This window comes from Maylandia zebra, linkage group LG6 (genome assembly GCF_041146795.1).
Source record: "Maylandia zebra isolate NMK-2024a linkage group LG6, Mzebra_GT3a, whole genome shotgun sequence".
In the NCBI taxonomy this organism is placed as follows: domain Eukaryota; kingdom Metazoa; phylum Chordata; class Actinopteri; order Cichliformes; family Cichlidae; genus Maylandia; species Maylandia zebra.
The window spans coordinates 42,132,281-42,151,080 of record NC_135172.1 but is presented as its reverse complement, the minus strand read 5'-3'; positions in this window follow the sequence as shown (position 1 = coordinate 42,151,080).

Here is an 18,800-nt window from a genome sequence, read left to right as displayed (position 1 = left end):
TGACGTGAACGACTCCTTATCGCGAGCTGTGGTTTTTTGTTTGTTTTCTTTCTCTCGCCCTCTCTCTCTCTCGCACTTTTTTTCCGCTTCACCCCGCACGCGAGTCTTGTGCTGGGAAGAGGGGGGCGGGGCGGTAGTTACAGTCGCAGTAGCACAGGAACAGAGCGGGAGGGAGAGAGAGAGCCAGGGACAACAATGTCACATTAGAAAGGTAGTAATCATCCACAACCATTTTCAGTTGCAGATGATAAAGGATTCAGAAAGTTTATTCATGCAGGTCCATATGACAGAGAATGTGCATGTTCTTTTTGTTTTCATATTTTAATTTATATTTAATTGTGTTGTGGTTTGCAGTGTTTTGTGTTGTTTCACTTTAAATTTGTTTAAAAGGAAAAAGTTGAAATGTGAATAGTTGTTTTTTTGTATTTTATGATTTATTTATTACATTTTATGTGGAGTGAATAAATAAAAGTATATTTACGGTGGCCGCTAGAGACAAAGCACGTACAAACTCTGAAGCACGTACAAAACACAACAGAAGTGCTCCAGGATGCTAGGGGCAGTGTTGAGCTTTTGTTACCTCGTGGCTACACAAGCCAGCAAGTACCAACGACCGGATTTGGTGTGTGGTAGTAACAGGTAATAATTAATTGAATATATATATGAGTGCTTGTGTATAAATACACAAACAATACACATGTGCTTTCAATTGTGTAGTTTAAGTGATCTAGGTAGCTGTTTTGGAAGTTCAGTTAATGCTAGAAATGTGTTGTGGAGTTTGTACGTGTTTTGTCTCTAGGGGCCACCACATATATTTATATATAAACATATATAAATAAAACCACTTTTTTTAACATTAGTAATTCCTTTTGTGCATAATTTTATTTTATTGTTAATAATAAATTAATTAAAGCAACAAAACAACCTGAAGAGCCGGTTCAGAGCCGAAAGAGCCGGAAATCCCATACAGGAGTGTTTGGACCATGAAATGTTTAATGACATCAGACTGAACAAGTAGATTGTTGTTGCAAGTTGAGCCAAAGCACCGGGGATTATTTAACGCTACATTCTAATCTAACCTCTTATTAGCGTACAGTTACCTTTAATTACACATAAAACTGTTTAAGAAATGTTTGAGAAACAAATGGAGAGCAACTGCAAATGTAAAGCTGTGTTACCTGTCCACTAATGATTACAGATGGGTTAATTATCCATCGTGTGTGTGGATGCAGTTAGCTGTGATTCAGTGGCTCTTTGCTGTGATGTTGAAAGTGGTAAATAAGCTCCTCTTGCTCATTCGGTTTATAGCTTCAGTTAATATCAGAATGTTTTAAAGTATTAAAAAATACTATTTTACATCTTTAAATGTCAAAGTTAAGGCTACTGAAGCCAGGAACAAGAGCAGGAAATAAAAGGTTTACGATGACAAGTTTAAGATTTTTGAGGTGAGGATGGGGATGGATGAAGGGATTGGTGGTTGTGCATGGTGGTTGAAAATCCTATTGCACGTTTATAAAAATTCAATGTGGCAAGACTGAGTGAAACCTTATAGATTCGTTTTGGAGCCATTCCAGTGCATATTCAGTTCTCTTCAGTTTGAGCTTTAATTTGGATAAAATGCTGTTTTTATCTGCAGCAGGACGACGCTGTGAATGTGAGCTTTCTTGTGCTCGAAGCTTCGTCTTGACGCCCGAGTACACTGGTCACACTGACACAAACAGCTACTGAAAGCTCGCTCACAAGTGCAGAGAGCCAATCAGACGGTCTCGAGTGAGACAATTATAAGTTTCATCCAAAATTTGCCGCCTGTCTGACAGCATGCAGTGTCAACCTTCGGACGGCCTATGATTGTGCGTCGCACCCGTAAACACGCCTTGCGTCTCTGAATAACTAACCACCTGATGTGAAATGACATTTTTTTTAGATAAGAACAAATGGGGTCCTGCCCCCTTTTTCTCCCCTCCGCAGCCCTTTTTTCGCTAAACTGTTCCAAGTGCTGAGGGGTTACTTCCAATGGTTGCCAGTGGGAGCGGCGAAAAGGTTAATGAATTCAGCACTGTAAGCCACGTCTCCCTTTACAGTGGGCACGGCGAGAGGTGGTGGGTGCACAGGGCTCCTGCAGCATGCTGATGAAGGCGCAGCAGCAGAGAGAGAGGGTGTCGCTGCCCCCTGAAGGTGGAGAACAGCAGCTGCGAGGCTCAAATGAAGAGCTGAGGGAATGTCAGATTTCATCGAGCGACACATCTTTAATTAGAGTACAAACGCTGGACTCTTCTCAGTTTTCTCTTTCTTTCTTTTTGATGAATAATCACTTGAATATTTTGACTTAACAATATGAATTTCCTTTTACTTCACTGGAGAGACATGGGACATCATTATTATTTAGTTTTATGGTGGAACTTCATAATGAGAAAATTACATGTAATTTACAAAGTAATAAGTAAGAGTTGGTGTTATCAGCGGTATGTACAAGTAATATTAAAATAAAATATACATAACAGGGTAGAGAGTAGAAACAGAACCTAATGAGAAGCATAAACATGCAGTAAACCAACTATGAATGAAATATCTGTGCTATAGTAATTTGATGACAGTATAGAGTATACAGTATAGTATGTATGCATATTAAGAATATACACACGAGGTGTTTAAAAACCTCTCACATTTTGTGCGGACTGTTATTGGTTATTACTGCTCAATATAATGTTTGTAATTATGAGCTTCAACTAAACAAGTTAAAAATTTGAAGACATACATGTTTTTCCAAGAATATTTAACATACATTCATAAGATTTAGAAAAATGAAATTAATATGAACGATAATGTCATGGGACCGAGTGGTCAGTACCAAAACTGGACTCAGGTGCAGAAAGGAAAAAAAGTAATGAAACACAGGACTTGATGTGGCGTGGCCTGGGTAATGTGGCTAGGGGAACTTGGATCTAGAGTGGGGAAGAGGGGCCTTAGATGCTGGAACAGGGCAGTAAGCAGTCACAGTGCAGGAGGAGGAAAAGAGCGATGACAGGAGGGTGACATGAATGAGCTGAGCAGTGTGGAAAGGCTGACCGTAGGTTTATGATTGAGTGCAGTGGCAGGAGAGCAGGCAGGTGAGGCACAGAGTGATTTCCAAAATGGTGGCTTGGTATCCTGAGTCTGAGAGTGGAGCGTGAGCCAGAGGTTTGAGACAAGGTGAATCCAGGAAAATCTATGGTTAACAAGGTCAATCGCAAAGAGAGCTTGAAACATGAGAGCCGGCTACCAAAATGGGTTGATGACAAACCAGCGGTGAATGAACGTCAGCGTGAGGCTTAAATTACTCTGGCTTGATTGCCTGCAATCAGCTCCAGGTGTGAGGAACTGGAGGAGGAGGTGGCCCTGCCCAGGGGCGGATCCCAGGTAGGCTCAGGAGCCTGATGGAAAATTGCAGCCACACACCCCAGACCCCGTTTTCCTCTTCACACCCAATCAAAGGTAACAAAGCATTAAACACTATATTAAAGTGGCAGAATTAAATCCCCCTTTTACTTAACCCTACAGCATAGCGTTGCCCTGAGGCAACAAATCACATTTTCATGCCTTACACTGGCCCTTCAAAAAAAAACTACTTTTTTTTTTCAAATAATGCTACCAGACACATCTCTTTCCAATAAAATGATGAGTTGAAGGTGGTGTGACTTTCATTTTGGGGGGGAGGACCCCTTTCTGCAAGCTGCACTACATGAGGGACATCTCCATTAGGAGGCAAGATAAAGATCACTATTTTACATGTTTAAATGGGCGACCGTGGCTCAGGGGGTTGGGAAGCGTACTGTGACCAGAAAGTCGCCGGTTCGATCCTCGTCGTTGTGTCCTTGGGCAAGACACTTTACCCTACCGCCTACTGGTGTTGGCCAGAGGGGCCAATGGTGCGATATGGCAGCCTGCCCCAGGGCAGCTGTAGCTACAACCATAGCTTGCCTCCACCAGTGTGTGAGAGTGAATGAATAGTGGAATTGTAAAGCGCTTTGGGTGCCTTGAAAAGCGCTATATAAATCCAATCCATTATTATTATAAAGTGAAATAAATGTATATTAAAAAATACTTGTATGTACATGAATATGTTAAGAAGCATATTTGATTGTTTGTTCTACTTTTTAAAATTTATTTATACAGTAAAACTGTTAATTTTCATTCGTTGCCTCAAGGCAACACTGCGCAGTTAGCCCAATTTTTTTCAGGCAATATAATTCATTTGCATATGAGTCTAGAGATGTGTTTGTGTGCATTTATATGATCATAGTCAATGTTTTTTACTTTACAATCTACTCATAATTACAGGACATGGATGTAAATACCTTTTATGGAAGGAAACCAAGGGAATGTGCACTTTCTGTCCTCAGACAGTGAGGACAGTGAGCTTTCAGGGAGTGACTTTGAAGTAGAGGAGTAGATCCCTGAATGAGGTTTACAGAACACTTAGGAGCTCAGGGGTCAGTTGGTAAAGTAACTGTGTGTGCTAGTGCCCACATAGCAAGCAGGTCTGGCCAGGATCTGGTATCAGGCTGGTACTTCTTTTTTTTTTTTTTTGCTGGCACTTCTGACTGACTGGTGTTTTGGCAGAGTGTATGTCAACCAGATGTGTGCCAGGTCTGGCAATGACGCCAGTTTATGCGATGGCATGCCATATCTCAGGTGGTAGAACAGGTTACAAACTGATCGGAAGGTTAGCGGTTCGATCCCTGCCTCCTCCAGTCTGCATGTCAAGAGTGTGAATGTGTATGAATGTAGTTAGGAAGCACTCAGTTAAGCAAAAATGTATAGATACACGATCGTGGCTCAAGAGTTGGGAGTTCGCCTTGTAATCGGAAAGTTGCCGGTTCGAGCCCCGGCTTGGACAGTCTCGGTCGTTGTGTCCTTGGGCAAGACACTTCACCCGTTGCCTACTGGTGGTGGTCAGAGGGCCCGGTGGCGCCAGTGTCCGGCAGCCTCGCCTCTGTCAGTGCGCCCCAAGGTGGCTGTGGCTACAATGTAGCTTGCCATCACCAGTGTGTGAATGGGTGGATGACTGGATATGTAAAGCGCTTTGGGGTCCTTAGGGACTAGTAAAGCGCTATATAAATACAGGCCATTTACCATTTTTACCATTTATTTATTTGTTCATCGTTGTTGTACTAATACAACTTATTATAGGATAACTTGGCATTTTACTACCCTTGTCGCACAGTGTTGCCTTGAAGCAACAAACCAATATCTGTTTTGGGGGGGGCAGGGTGTCAAATTTTATGATTGATATATTATTAGAGACCCTAAAGCTCCCCCAAAATAGGGAGAAATATTTTTTTCCCAAAAAATTAAAAAGTCATGCAGTAGGGGGTTAATGTATTTTAGCCAGGTGTGCCATTTAACTTCAATACATGACATAAGTGTTTTATCTTTTGCACTTTGGCAGTTTTACTATCAGTTTCTGTTGTTACTTTGTTTTTAAATAAATTCCACTACAGTAGATTCTAAGAAAACTGTCTGCTTAGATGATCGACTTATTCTGCGTTTATCTGCAAATCTGAAAATCCAGACCAGGAAAGATGCGACACTGTTCATGTACTGAGAGATCAACAGCCAACTTTTATTATTTGCGAGTCAATAAATATGAGATCATGGATGGGATGTTCTAACTTGCAAGTGATGCAAGTGGCTGCACCAGCAGTTGCAAAGCCAATAACCTGCGTGCATAACATTTCCCCAGAGACACCCCTCATAGCAGGGCTTTCTGGTAGGATGTCATAGCCAGCAGCCCCACTCTGTGACAGCAGGTGTGAATGTCCAAGCTGTTGCTTTGAATCCTCTTCATGTTTCTTTTATTTAGTTAGCGGTAGCTGCTCACTTTGTCCCACAAAGCACTGCTGGTAAAGGTGGAAGAGAACGGACTCATCAGATTATCACCCCTATATGCATTTCTAACTAACTAGCTACACAGATATGGTAACCTGAGTAAGAATACAATATAGGTAGATTTTTAACAAAAATGTGTACTAATATACACATATACTAATATATACTTGGGCAAGACACTTCACCTACCGCCTACTGGTGTTGGCCAGAGGGGCCGATGGTGCGATATGGCAGCCTCGCTTCTGTCAGTCTGCCCCAGGGCAGCTGTGGCTACAACCGTAGCTGCCTCCACCAGTGTGTGAATGTGAGAGTGAATGAATAGTGGAATTGTAAAGCGCTTTGAGGGTCTCGAAAAAGCGCTATATAAATGCAATCCATTATTATTATTATTATTATTATTATTATTATTATTATTATTATTATTATTATTATTATAAATATAGAGAAAATCTGATTGATGAAAATGAAATGAAAGTTTTTGATAGAACAAAGTAAACCTGGTGAAGTCTTAAAATGTGTGTATTTCTTTAGCATTGTTTTTTAATGACCTCTAATTTTGCAGTGTGGAAGTATTCGAGTAGGATTAGAGAAACAGGCAGCATGAACACTGCTGCACTGTAAGATCACACTACTCCCCTTGCCTAGTAATCTTGTCGGTAAGCAGCAGCACATGCAAATGCACCAACACGCAGGACAAGATAAAGAGAAAAGGACAGGCTTAGAGAGAGAAGCTTTAAAACTCTGTGTGTGTGTGTGTGTGTGTGTGTGTGTGTGTGTGTGTGTGTGTGTGTGTGTGTGTGTGTGTGTGTGTGTGTGTGTGTGTGTGTGTGTGTGTGTGTGTGTGTGTGTGTGAGTGAAAAGGAGAGAGGATCTGTGTTTGCTGCATCTCTCACTGCATCTCAACAACTTGACAGAGGGTGTCAGCAGCCTGGGACCTGAACCAGTGACCAGAAACAATCCCCAGGCAGGCTGTGTTTCTGCTCTCGCTCCACACATGCCTCCACCCTGCCCCCTCCCTCGGTTGTAAATCAAAGCCACGTGCAGCACGGCGTGCAGCTCCACAGTCGGCCAGTGGTACATCAGGTGGAAGAAAATCCAATTTATTTGATTGCGACATTATTTGCTTAGCGAATGCAGCGGCTATTACGAGTGTGATTAAAATTAAAACAATCATTTTAAATCTGCTCTTATGGGAAGCCAGCAGAGCCGAAAGCCGTGATTGGCCCCAGATAACTTTAGCCATGCGTGACACGGACAAAAATAACAAATACAAAAAGAGCAACCTTAGGAGATACCTCCTGCGCTGTGCGTCCCGTGAGGCCGTATCATTCATTTCAGGATGTGGTTGAGCATCCGGAGTCACGGGCCAGCAGCTTGGTGTTTACTCAGTGGTTATGAAGTATGTGGAATCACCACAGCAGCCAGCTCTGGGTTTTCTTACCCCCTTACGCACTTAAAATGACAAGCAGTGCGTATGAGGCCCTGCGACTCCAGGCATCCGCTCAGCACTGAGAGAGGAAGCAAGAGAGCAGCTGGGGTGGATGCACCATCCTTTATTTATGGAGCTGGAAGCAGCCATGACTGACAGCCGGGCTAGCAGAGAGGTCCAGATCCCTCAACGACCCCCCAAAGCCTCAGGCTGTCCCACACCCAGGATGTCATCACAAACACACATACCCACGCAAACATCTGCACTGCTGTGCGAAAAACTCCATCTCCAAAATGTCACCTTTTCAGGACTGCTCTTTGCTCAACTTTTCTGCCTTGGCCTGACTGCTGGGGTAAAGGCCTTCATGTGTGCTTTGACTGCTTCAGGAGGGCCAGACGGTGGCTGTGAGCGCAGGACAGCTGTTCAAAACCAGAACAAATGCAGAGAAAAAAGACTGAAAGCGTGTCAGGATGTGCCTGTCGCTTTCATTTTCATTACTCTGCCTTTTTGCTTGTTTCTTCTAACTAATGCTAGTTTGGGTACACATGGCCAAATACTGTTGTGGATGGATAGCAGGCAAATTTATCCAAACTCAGTGACTTTGATCTTCCAAAATTAGGAATTTATGTGTAATGTAACATAGCTAGCCATAGCAATTGCTAACTTTTTGGCTACCAAACAGTGGTTCAAATGTTAGATTACATATAATGTTAAATGCGACTGAAAGTCAGGCAGAAAAAGAATGCAAGGTTTAGATAATGAACCTAGTCTGGCCAATTTGGGCATCAGGGGAAGCATGCAGTGAAAATCATAGCAATTCAATTCAGTTTTATTTATACAGCGCCAAATCACAACAACAGTCGCCTCAAGGCACTTTATATTGTAAGGTAGCCCCTACAATAATGCATTCAGAGGAAAAACCCAACAATCATATGACCCCCTATGAGCAGCACTTTGGGGACAGTGAAAAGGAAAAACTCCCTTTTAACAGGAAGAAACCTCCAGCAGAACCAGGCTCAGGGAGGGGCGGGGCCATCTGCTGTGATTGGTTGGGGAGAGAGAAGGAAGACAGGATAAAGACATGCTGTGGAAGAGAGACAGAGGTTAATAACAGATATGATTCAGTGCGGAGAGGTCTATTAACACATAATGAGTGAGAAAGGTGACAGAAGAAGAAAAACTCAATGCATCATGGGAATCCTCCGGCAGCCTAAACCTATTGCAGCATAACTAAGGGAGGATTCAGGGTCACCTGGTCCAGCCCTAACTATATGTTTTATCAAAAAGGAAAGTTTGAAGCCTAATCTTAAAAGTAGAGATAGTGTCTGTCTCCTGAATCCAAACTGGAAGCTGGTTCCACAGAAGAGAAGCCTGAAAACTGAAGGCTCTCCCTCCCATTCTACTTTTAAATACTCTACGAACAACAAGTAGGCCTGCAGAGCGAGAGCGAAGTGCTCTAATAGGGTGATATGGTACTACAAGGTCATTAAGATAAGATGGGGCCTGATTATTTAAGCCCTTATACGTGAGGAGCAGGATTTTGAATTCAATTTAGCAGAATTGTTTGGTTTGGGGAAACAAATGCAGAACAACAGAACAATGGTAACACAATACGCAGTAATTGTCATGGTTTGGGGTCTTTGACCCAACATGTTGGGTTTCATGGCTTTTTGTATTATTATGTTCTATTTGTCTAGTTTAAGCTTCAGTTAGGTCTTTTTGAGTTCCCTGTTTAGGTTCCTCCCCCACAATGTTGGTTAGTGTCATGTTTTCAGTGTGCAAGTCCTGTGTTTAAGTGTCCCCCACCCTTTGTGCATCTCAGTCTCCCTCGTGTTCCCTCGCTCCCTCACTCTTCCTTGTTTACATGTTTCCCCTTGTGTCTCGTTCCATGTCTTCCCCATCTGTCATGGGGTCTACATCTGTCTGCTTCCTGTTTTATTTTGACAGTCTTGCGTTCCACGTTCAGTGTGTTTAGTTTTGTTTCCCGTTGTGGCATCACGTTCATTTGTATCAGTTGTTTCCCCATGTGTTTCCCTCGTCACCCTCGCGTGTATTTATGTGGCCTGTTGTCATGCAGGTTGTCTGTTGTTTCACGCCAAGTTTCACGTTTAGGGTTTTTTATGTTAATGTTTAGTTTTCCCAGTCTAGGTTATTGTTTATTCTCATCTTGGTTCGTCTTGTGCATTGTTTTGTACCTTTTGATCAGCCTTATTAAACGGCTCGCCTTTTGTTAAATTATAGGTTTGTGTCCGTGTTTGGGTCCGTTGTTCACACAGTGAACAGTCTCCTTCCGAGGACTGTGACAGTAATGGAACACCATCCCCACAGTCAAGCATGGCGGTGGAAACATTACACTTTGGGGTTGGGTACAGGACAACTTAATCAATTTGAGGGACCGGTGCATGGACCAAGTACCATAAAGCACTATATCTTGCTTCCAAACACATATCTGAATGGAAATGCTATTTTTCTGTGAAAAAAACAGATTTATTTGAACTCAGTGTAACTCGTATAATAAAATAAAAGATGTATTTTCATCCTTTTCTGGCCCCCTCTGACAGTCTTTCTGAATTAAAGGTCGAGTTTTGCCAACTAGCAGGTAAACATTTATTACCACCAAAGCTGTAAATCAACATATTCTAAGATAGAAGGTTTTGATCGTGTGGAGAAGCTCAAATATGCTCACTGACTTGCACAAACTCTAAAAAACTGGATCTGAAATGAAAGTGACAGTCACGTCCTGACATGCTCTCATCCTGTGAGAACTCTTTTTTTTTCTCCCTGCTGCTGCTTTCGACATGTTTCTGTCCTCCTGCTCAGCTCGACTCTTTCAAAAAATAAAATAAAATAAGATGTTTGTGTCCACGCTCGTCACCTGGCCCTGCTGAAGCAATGAAAGCACACATGAAAGCCTTTGCTCCAACAGCTCTCCATAAATATTGCACTACACAAACATGTTTGGCCAATTTGCACATTTTCCTTTTGTCTGACAGTTCCATCAACAAGCATCTGGGCGGCTTCCATTCACATAAATAAAATATCAGGAGGAACAATATGTGTGTTTTTAAAAAAAAAAAAAAGTTTCTCTCCATCTGATGCACGGCATGGATGTGTCGGACTACAGTGAAGCGAGTGACAGCTCTCGCATACCTTTGATTTTATCTCTTTTAGCATTTCGTTCTGTGTGAGACAGTGGTCTGATTTCGCTCGCGAAGCCAGCCTATATATAAACTTCAAAGCAACAGAGAGCGACACATAATATCATGGAAATAAAATGCAGAGTCTCCTTTCAGGACTGGCGCTTGCTGCAGAATGTTTAAAATTTAAACATGCTTGTCGCAGCCTTTACAAAGCGCCTGACAAATTATGAGCAGCAACTGTGAGAACATGAAATGCTTCCCCCCAGATCGAATGCTTTTAATAGCGTGGAGATGGTACACTTGGTGAAGTGTGTGCTTTGTTGGCAAGAGATCACTTCACAGAGCTTCCAGTGGCCTGACAGTCAGGGAGAGCCGTGTAATAAGTGCCTCAACAGCTGAAACACGGAGCAACGGGATGACAGCGCCTTTGTACATCATGTTCGCTGATCGATAAAGGAAGAAAGTCGACACCTTCTTAAGAGCACCGCTTGTCCTGAGACTCAGTGTGGAGTCAAAGAAACGGGGAGGCTCGGAGGTTCAACGGCGGGATTAAAGGCGAGCCGATGTTGATCAGCAGTTTGCTCAGGCCTGCAACATGCTAATAGAGCAGTGTCTTTGGGAGCAATTTGACTCAGAGACGCTCAAGCACCCGCTTCGCCCCGAGCTAAGATGATTTTTTTAGCACTCAGTAACCCTTCTTTCATCTGTCGGTTTGTGGCTGTAGTGCGATTGGGGTTTTACTGTGAAGATGCTAAACACGGGCGCCAAGCTGAGGCAGAGAGCGGGCCCGAGATCACATGGCAATTACTGTACAGGGAAACAGGCAGGAGGTGTTTTTCAACAGGGATCAGTAATCCAGCTGATGGCGGGTGTTACAACAGTTTTCATGTATTACAAGCTTTTTCTTGCCCAAGTCTGAACAGATTGTAATGTAACTTTTAAAAAAAACTAGACCTTAAATGAAAAATTCAAAGGATGCTCATGCCAGAGTCCAATCATCACTCACAACACCAAATGATCAGCTTTGACAGAAAGTCACAAACACAAACTCCACACAAAAGCAAAAACCAGTTTGGCTACAGATGGTGTTTTTCTCACAACATGAAATAGGCTCACATGTAGGTCTCTTCAGTGTTTTAGCCCTTACGCTCGGTGAGAAACTGCGGTTTACTTTATGGTCTCGTCATTTTTAAAGAAAGCTTTACTGGAACGTACCAGATTTCCTTTAATGTCAGTATGTGATGCTGACATATAAACGTCAGTTTTTAATAAACATCGTTCTGTGATCAGATTCGTGTTTGCCTCAAGGGCAGAGCTACAGAAAAGAAACTCAGATCTAGTCAGTTCCCAGATCTCTGTCGCAGCAAGTCTTTACAAGCTGTGACATCCTCCGTCGTTAGACCCTCGACTTCTGGTGAGGAAGAACTCCACAAAAAGACCATTTCAGGTTCCCAAAAGGGACGACATCAGGAGGTGATTCATTCTAGAGAACAGGCTTGATACAGAGTATGGCATGTATACAGAGGACAGAAAGACTAAGTGTGTGTGTGAATGGCTGTGTAGGAGCCATAATTGAATGTATTGAATTTTGATGATCACTGGGTTTTTATTTGTTTGGTTGTTATGGGAGTCACGTGGGTGCTAGCGGTGACATAAATGGGCGTTGTCAGTCTGTCATTCACTGGTTTTGATTTTGACAGAGAGGAGGGCTGGGTAGCCGTAGTTTTTGTTGACCGCTGCACAACATGTTTCGCTTCGTTATATTAGAGCCTGTGACGTTGTAAGAGTCTGAATCAGGAGCCGATGACATTACTCTGTAAACTCTCAAAGCACTTTAATAAACAAGCAAACAATTCCACCTCTCGCATTATTGCGTAAAGTTGACAGCGCGTCAGGCAAATAGGCAGGCTCCATCCCCGGCCTCTAGCGACTGTGGAAGTCGCTACAGGCTGTTTTTTTTTAACAGAGTTCAGAAGGGTTTCTGTGTTAAAACTGATTTTATTCTTCGTTATTTTAGGGCTTAAAGTCCCAAAGAGCATGCAGCATTTTAAAAAAGACAGAAATGCTAAAAGAAAAAAAAAATCTTCATCAAATGACAATGAGTGTTTAAGAGTCACACAAAGGGAAAAAGATGTCATGCAATATGTAAAACCCACAAAACCAAAGACAAAAGTGGAGCTGAACAAAGGTCCAAGTTCAGTGAATTCATCTCAAACCAGGACATAAGCACAGCAAAAAAAAAAAAAAGTAAATAAAAAAATTCACATGTATTTTGAATGACATTGGCCCAGTCAGGATTCAATTTTACAAACTATTTGTTGTTTAAAAGCACAAGGACTCACAAGCAGAACTTTGTTAACAATTTGATATCTTTGTAACAAGTTGCCAGTCTTCTCTACTAATCGTCTAGAGGCGTTTATTGAATCACTCACATGCTGAATGCACAGATCCTAAATCTAACACTTTCAAACTTTTAACCTTTAATCAGCCATCAAACCAGTGAAAGAAGCAGATGTGTAGATGTGGACATTTATTTCTACAAAAATGAAGAAATATGAAAAAATGAGCATTTTCAGGGGAGATTAATCCAGGGACATTCTTCACACTCCTATTATCCAAAATTTAAAAAGAGAAGCATAAAAACATTTTGGTGGCAGTAAGCTCAAGTGAAAACCACCCCAGTCACACAGGCCTACAGACTGGTCTGCAACCAACTGGCAACCACCAGGAAAAATGTGTATTAACCAACCGGTTGGTGTGGTTGCTAGCACACTGCTGCAGTCATAGTCTGAATGGAAGTGACAGACCTGTCTTCAAACACTTTCTAGCTGCTGTCAGAGCTGCAATAAAACTGTGAAAAGTACAAAGCAAAGTGGAAATGGAAAACGTTACCCTTCAAATTAAAAGCTGTGCATGCTGCAGCATGGTTGGCGGAATCCCAACCTTTATTCTGAAGGCGAACCTTGCACGCAAACAAGAAAAACTAGAGGCACCTACAGGCGATCTGCTAGCATCCAGAACAATCTCTATAAGATTTTTGTTCAGCACCTTTGTTTCAGTCAGCCTCCAAGAAACATAGGCAATTACATCCAATATGGCAGAAAACTCCAGAGCAATGTGTCACATGATAAACCTCAGCAGAGGTCTGTGGAAAAACAGCCTCGACTTCCTTGCTCTTGGACTTTACTAAACGCTCTCTCTCTCTCTGTGACTTTATGGGCTCAGTTGCAAGTTTCAGGTCATTCTGAATAAAACATTGAGTCCTTTTGTAACTTACGATCACATTACAGTTCTGGCCTCAAGTTTTGGCAGTGGCACTACTGTTATTACATTTTTATTTATTTATTTGCCAATAAAGGTTTTTGAAACTTATGAAATCCTTGCTTGTTCTTCACTATATCAGAAATACTTCAAGGTAAAGCAAACTGAAGCAGCACAGTGCACAGAAAGCAAACTTTGTGCCACCGTGAACCTTTTGGCCACGGCTTCAAACACATTAATTTAAAGTCTAATTTTAAAAGCAGAGAGGGTGTCTGTCTCCTGAATCCAAGCTATGAACTGACTCCACAGGAAAGGAGCCTGATAGATTAAATGACTACCTCCTATTGTGCAGAGTGGGGATGGGGGGGGCGGGTGACAGGACTTACTCTAAGTACTGTGTGTAGCTACACAAACGATCTTTTAAGCATTTTAACACCTCTTGCTCTTTTGTCTTATTTGTGGATGAATAAAACATCTGTACTAACCTCAATTCATTTAGTCTCTTTTAACACCAGCTTGTGCACATTTGCATTGTGCGTTCAGTGAATGAACTCGAGCATTCGGAGGTTTCAGCTCAGAATCTGCACAAGCTGAGTAACTCAACACATTGGCGCCTCCAAATGGAACCAGAGGGTAACTGCAGGAGTTTCAATGCCAGCTCATTTTATTTAAGTTTTTTTTATTTTTAGCTGCTGTAACAGAAGAATCTTACAACCTCTGGGATACATATCTTTAAATTATTATATTAAGTAAAGTGAAATACAGAATTTCCTTTAGAAACACTGTGTAGGAGACTTAGCATGACATGGAACACTTATGTAGCGCTAATTCAAAACTGTACTCTGTAGTATTAACCTGCAGGATTAGGTGGAACACACGCCTTTGGTACAGGATCGATCAGGTCAGGAGATGCCAGCTGCTAAATTTCAGAGTTTGGGGATGTTTTTGCAGAGATTTGAGGGTTAAATCAGGGTTAGTCACATTTTTTATTCCTAAGATTTCAAATAGGTACTAAATAGGATGACATCATTGCATCATATTGAAATATTATTTATATATATTTTTAAATATTGAACTTTGTACTTGCTTTTACTTTTACTGTGTGTATTGTTTGTTTGTTTTTACTTTACTTTCTATATTCTCCTGCTTTACTTTATGGAGTTTAAGCTGTTTTTTTTTACCAGCTGTGATCAGTGTTCTTGCTGCTGTAACTGGAATTTCCTGATTCGGTTATAAATAAAGTACATCTGATCTCCTTATCTCAGTAACCTTCCTGTGGCATTTCTGAAGCTGAGTCAGGCAGTCTGGAGGAAAAAAACCTCACACGGGGGTTAATTCATACACATTTTGGATCACGTGCTGCAGATCTAATATATACTATATTCTAGGCAGATATTCAAACCTACGGTCCTCTTTTCTATCCATCTGTAGTGGATGAAAGGAGACCCATAAATATCTATTTATCTTTCCATTTAAAATAGATTTATGGCTGTTCTTATCATGTGACCCAGTAACCTCTGCACCAATCTCTGCCAATCAGATACCGACCTCTTGTGTGGGCGCCTGATTTGGATCAGCCCAATGAATGGTCATAACAGTTGTTATCGCTTGCTTGTAGTTTTCCAGTAGACGCCTGGCTAAACCTATGAGCTGGCTCACCGGGCTGTTACTCACTGTTATCCACTGTATAGTGACCAAAATATCTGAAACAAAGTCTTTAATGTATGAATCAAACATTAAACACAGAACAAAGTAGCCACATTTTTGCGCGTTACGCTCACTCAGCAACCAAGAAATCTGATCAATTCATTTGTAGAGCCTAGACCAAACCAAATGATAATAATAAGCAGGAGTGTGTCAGCAGCAGGCTCGGGTCAGGTTTCCAGCCTCAGTCTGGTGCTCATGGACTTCCTGATTGTTGTCGTGCAGCAGAGCAGTGAAGTGGTATTTCTGGGTGTCTGAACATTCATGCAGAGACACAGTGCGGAGGAGACGTTGCTGTTTAACCCGAGAGACTTCGCGCCACGTAGCTTATGTTTCAGCATGTGTTCGTTGTGTTTGTGTCAGTGTGAGACGATGTGAGAGTGTCCAAATGGGCCGAGCACAGCCTCAGGACCCAGAGAATGAGTGGGCTTATCGAGGATCTATTCTTTCCCACACTCCCGTGCTCTGACCGGGCCGCCTCTGATTTCCCTGGAGTGAAGCGGCTCTGATATACTCCAGCAATGGTCAAAAATCAAGACGTGTTGGCTCAGCTGATCAGTCGAATGGAAGCCGAGAAGCAGAGCGGGCCCCGGTCAATCGATAACCCACTCAGCATCTCCGCGTTAGCATTCATCGACAACTTGGCGGGGGATAAATGTGCTGCCTTTATTTGGGATAAGCACTAAATGTTGTAGTCATTTTTTTTACATTAACTCATCAGTCAATGTTTCATCTTTTATCAGCCTGAGGAATGATTTCTGAGTGTGTGTGTGTGTGTGTGTGTGTGTGTGTGTGTGTGTGTGTGTGTGTGTGTGTGTGTGTGTGTGTGTGTGTGTGTGTAGAAAATGATGCATAAGAAAATCCCTTTAAAATGAAAAGTATAATGAATTGTTTAACCCTAGAGTCGCACTGACCACAGTTTTCTTTGATAAAGGCTGTTTTACAGTGACAGTGCCCCCTATGGGAGGTGTATCTTGTTTCCCTCTTTCGTCCCTATGTTTTCCTTCCTATGTGTCACGCCATGTTTCCCTGAAGGTCATGTCTTTCGTGTCGCATCATTGCTGTGTTGTGCTCGTGTCCCCTCGGCTCCTGTGTCAAGCTCATGTGTCAGTCTACATCTCAGTGTTTCCTGTTTTATTTTGACAGTCTCGTGTTCTGTGTTGGTGGCATCCTGTTCATTTGTGTCAGCTGTGTTACCCGTGTGTTTCCACTTCCCTCATTACGCTTCTGTATATTTAAGTCATGTCTCTCTCTGTTCATCGTCTGCTAATCTCCCCAGTGTTTCCATGGTTCAGTTATTCAAGTGTTTTCAGGTTTGGTGTGTTTTAGGTTTTCCTGGTTTAGATTTTATGTTAGCCGCTCCTCTAGTTGTTTTCCTCATTTGGTTTACATTTGTGTATCTGCCACAATAAAGGCTCACCTTTTGTTAAATCCAGTTCCACATCCTGTCATCTGCTTTTGGGTCCACACCTCATTCATTCCACACAATCTGCCATCGCAGATCATGAAAGAAACTGCAGTTCCTCTAATGTCCACTTGAGGGTAATTCGCAAAGTGAGTCAGGCCCCATTCAGCCTTTGACGGTATTTCACAACAATCGTAAGCTGAGTGAATTCTGCAAACATATCTTCACCACCACACTTCTTGTGTGTGTGAGAGAGATTTTTTTATTAAGTAAAAACCTTAATCCCCTCTGATATCATAGAAGCTTTAAGAATAAGAATCAGTGATTAAGGTGGTAAATGGACTGGTATTTCTGTAGCCTTTACTATAATCTCATTCATAGAAGCACTTTTGTCCATGAACTAGAGCCTAAAATTCACACTCACATTTGTGTATCAACTAATGATTCAGACTGGAGGAAATGGAACCACCAACCTTCTGACTGGGAAACATCTGTTTGCTCTGCTGCAACAATTTGACAAGATGAAAGTAGCTTTAATGTATTGAAAGAGGCAGAGAAAAGCAGGTCTGCTGTTTACAGAAAGCAACTGTTCCATTTAGATCATTAACCTTACTGAAAACACTGCCTTTAGCTGATTTTCAGACACATAATTTTAGAAGCAGGGTTTTCTTTTTGGGTGAAGGAGATTTGGGGTGAGATTTCGTTAGTGGGGGTGAGAAAGTGAGGTAATTGAGAAAACAGTTGGTGCTGACCTTTAATACGGTCAGGAGGATTGATGCCAGGTAAATTTGAGGAAGAGAAATAGTTCAGATTGGGTGAAAAAAAAAATTGTCACTGTGAGTGTTTCTATTTTTATCTATGAAGCAACGCCACCAGAGAGGCGTCTGACTGTTCTGACTGACGGACAGGCAGAGTCGTAGAGGACTGTCTTCAGACGAGGCGTCCTGCAGCAGATGCTCTGCCTGGCTTCTACTAGGCTTCACCTCAGCTAATTGGAGTCACTGAACTGGACCTCTGGAGCATTTTTAATCTGATTATCTGACAAACAGCTTACTGTGCAGTTAATTGTACTTACAGACCGTAGCAGACGTTTGTGCTTCAGTTTTCATGAGTCAGATTTTCCAGTAAGTGGGTAAGGGTGTCTTGTTAGCCATGTCCGTTTTTTTGTATACAGTTATTGCTGTGTGCACATAACAAGCTGACATTGTGCACGAAGTTGAGTTGGGTTTATGCATAACAGCTAGCTTCTACTTATTAGGGAGCGTAGCTGGAGAGGGAGTGAGCAGGGTCATGTCAGTTAACTCTCTCCTGACTACCACAGAAATGCCTGAAAGAAATTTCCAAGAGAAAAATTTGCTTTTAATATGAGTCATGTAAAATTTCTGTCATCATTTTTCACCAAAAAAATAAACGAATACTAAAAAATGCTGTAAAGAGATGAAGACCAGAGTGATTTTAGATGTTTTTCTAGGATTTTTATTTATTTTCACGAGAGGCCGTTTTAGATTTCCAGTATCTACCTGAAAAAGATGTTTATCCTAAAACACAAACATCAGAGTCCTTCAGATTTTTCTGTTTAAGGATAAATATCTTGAACTATGGCTGTATTAGTATGGACTGTTGAGAGTTAGTGGAGTGTAGTGGTGAAGTCACTAAAATATTTGTGTGTCTGATCTCTGACAGCAGATTCGGAGGCCTGCAGAAACAGCTTTGCATGTAGGGGAGTGATATTTTATTTACTGCTTCTCGTGTACAAAGAGCGTAAAATTCTTTGAAGCAGTCCAAATCAGGTGAGTTTCACTGATATTAAGCTTGAACTATACCTTGGGCTGCAGGGCGTCGTGATTCCAGATCCAAGAGGAGGACGACATTCTGATGCTCATGATTATTTACGAAGGTTGGCGGTAGCGTGATGCACCGACTCCGAACTGCTGCAAACAATCGAGAACATCTTCAAAACACAGCCTGTAAATGTGTTTGGTTTGGTGGCTGA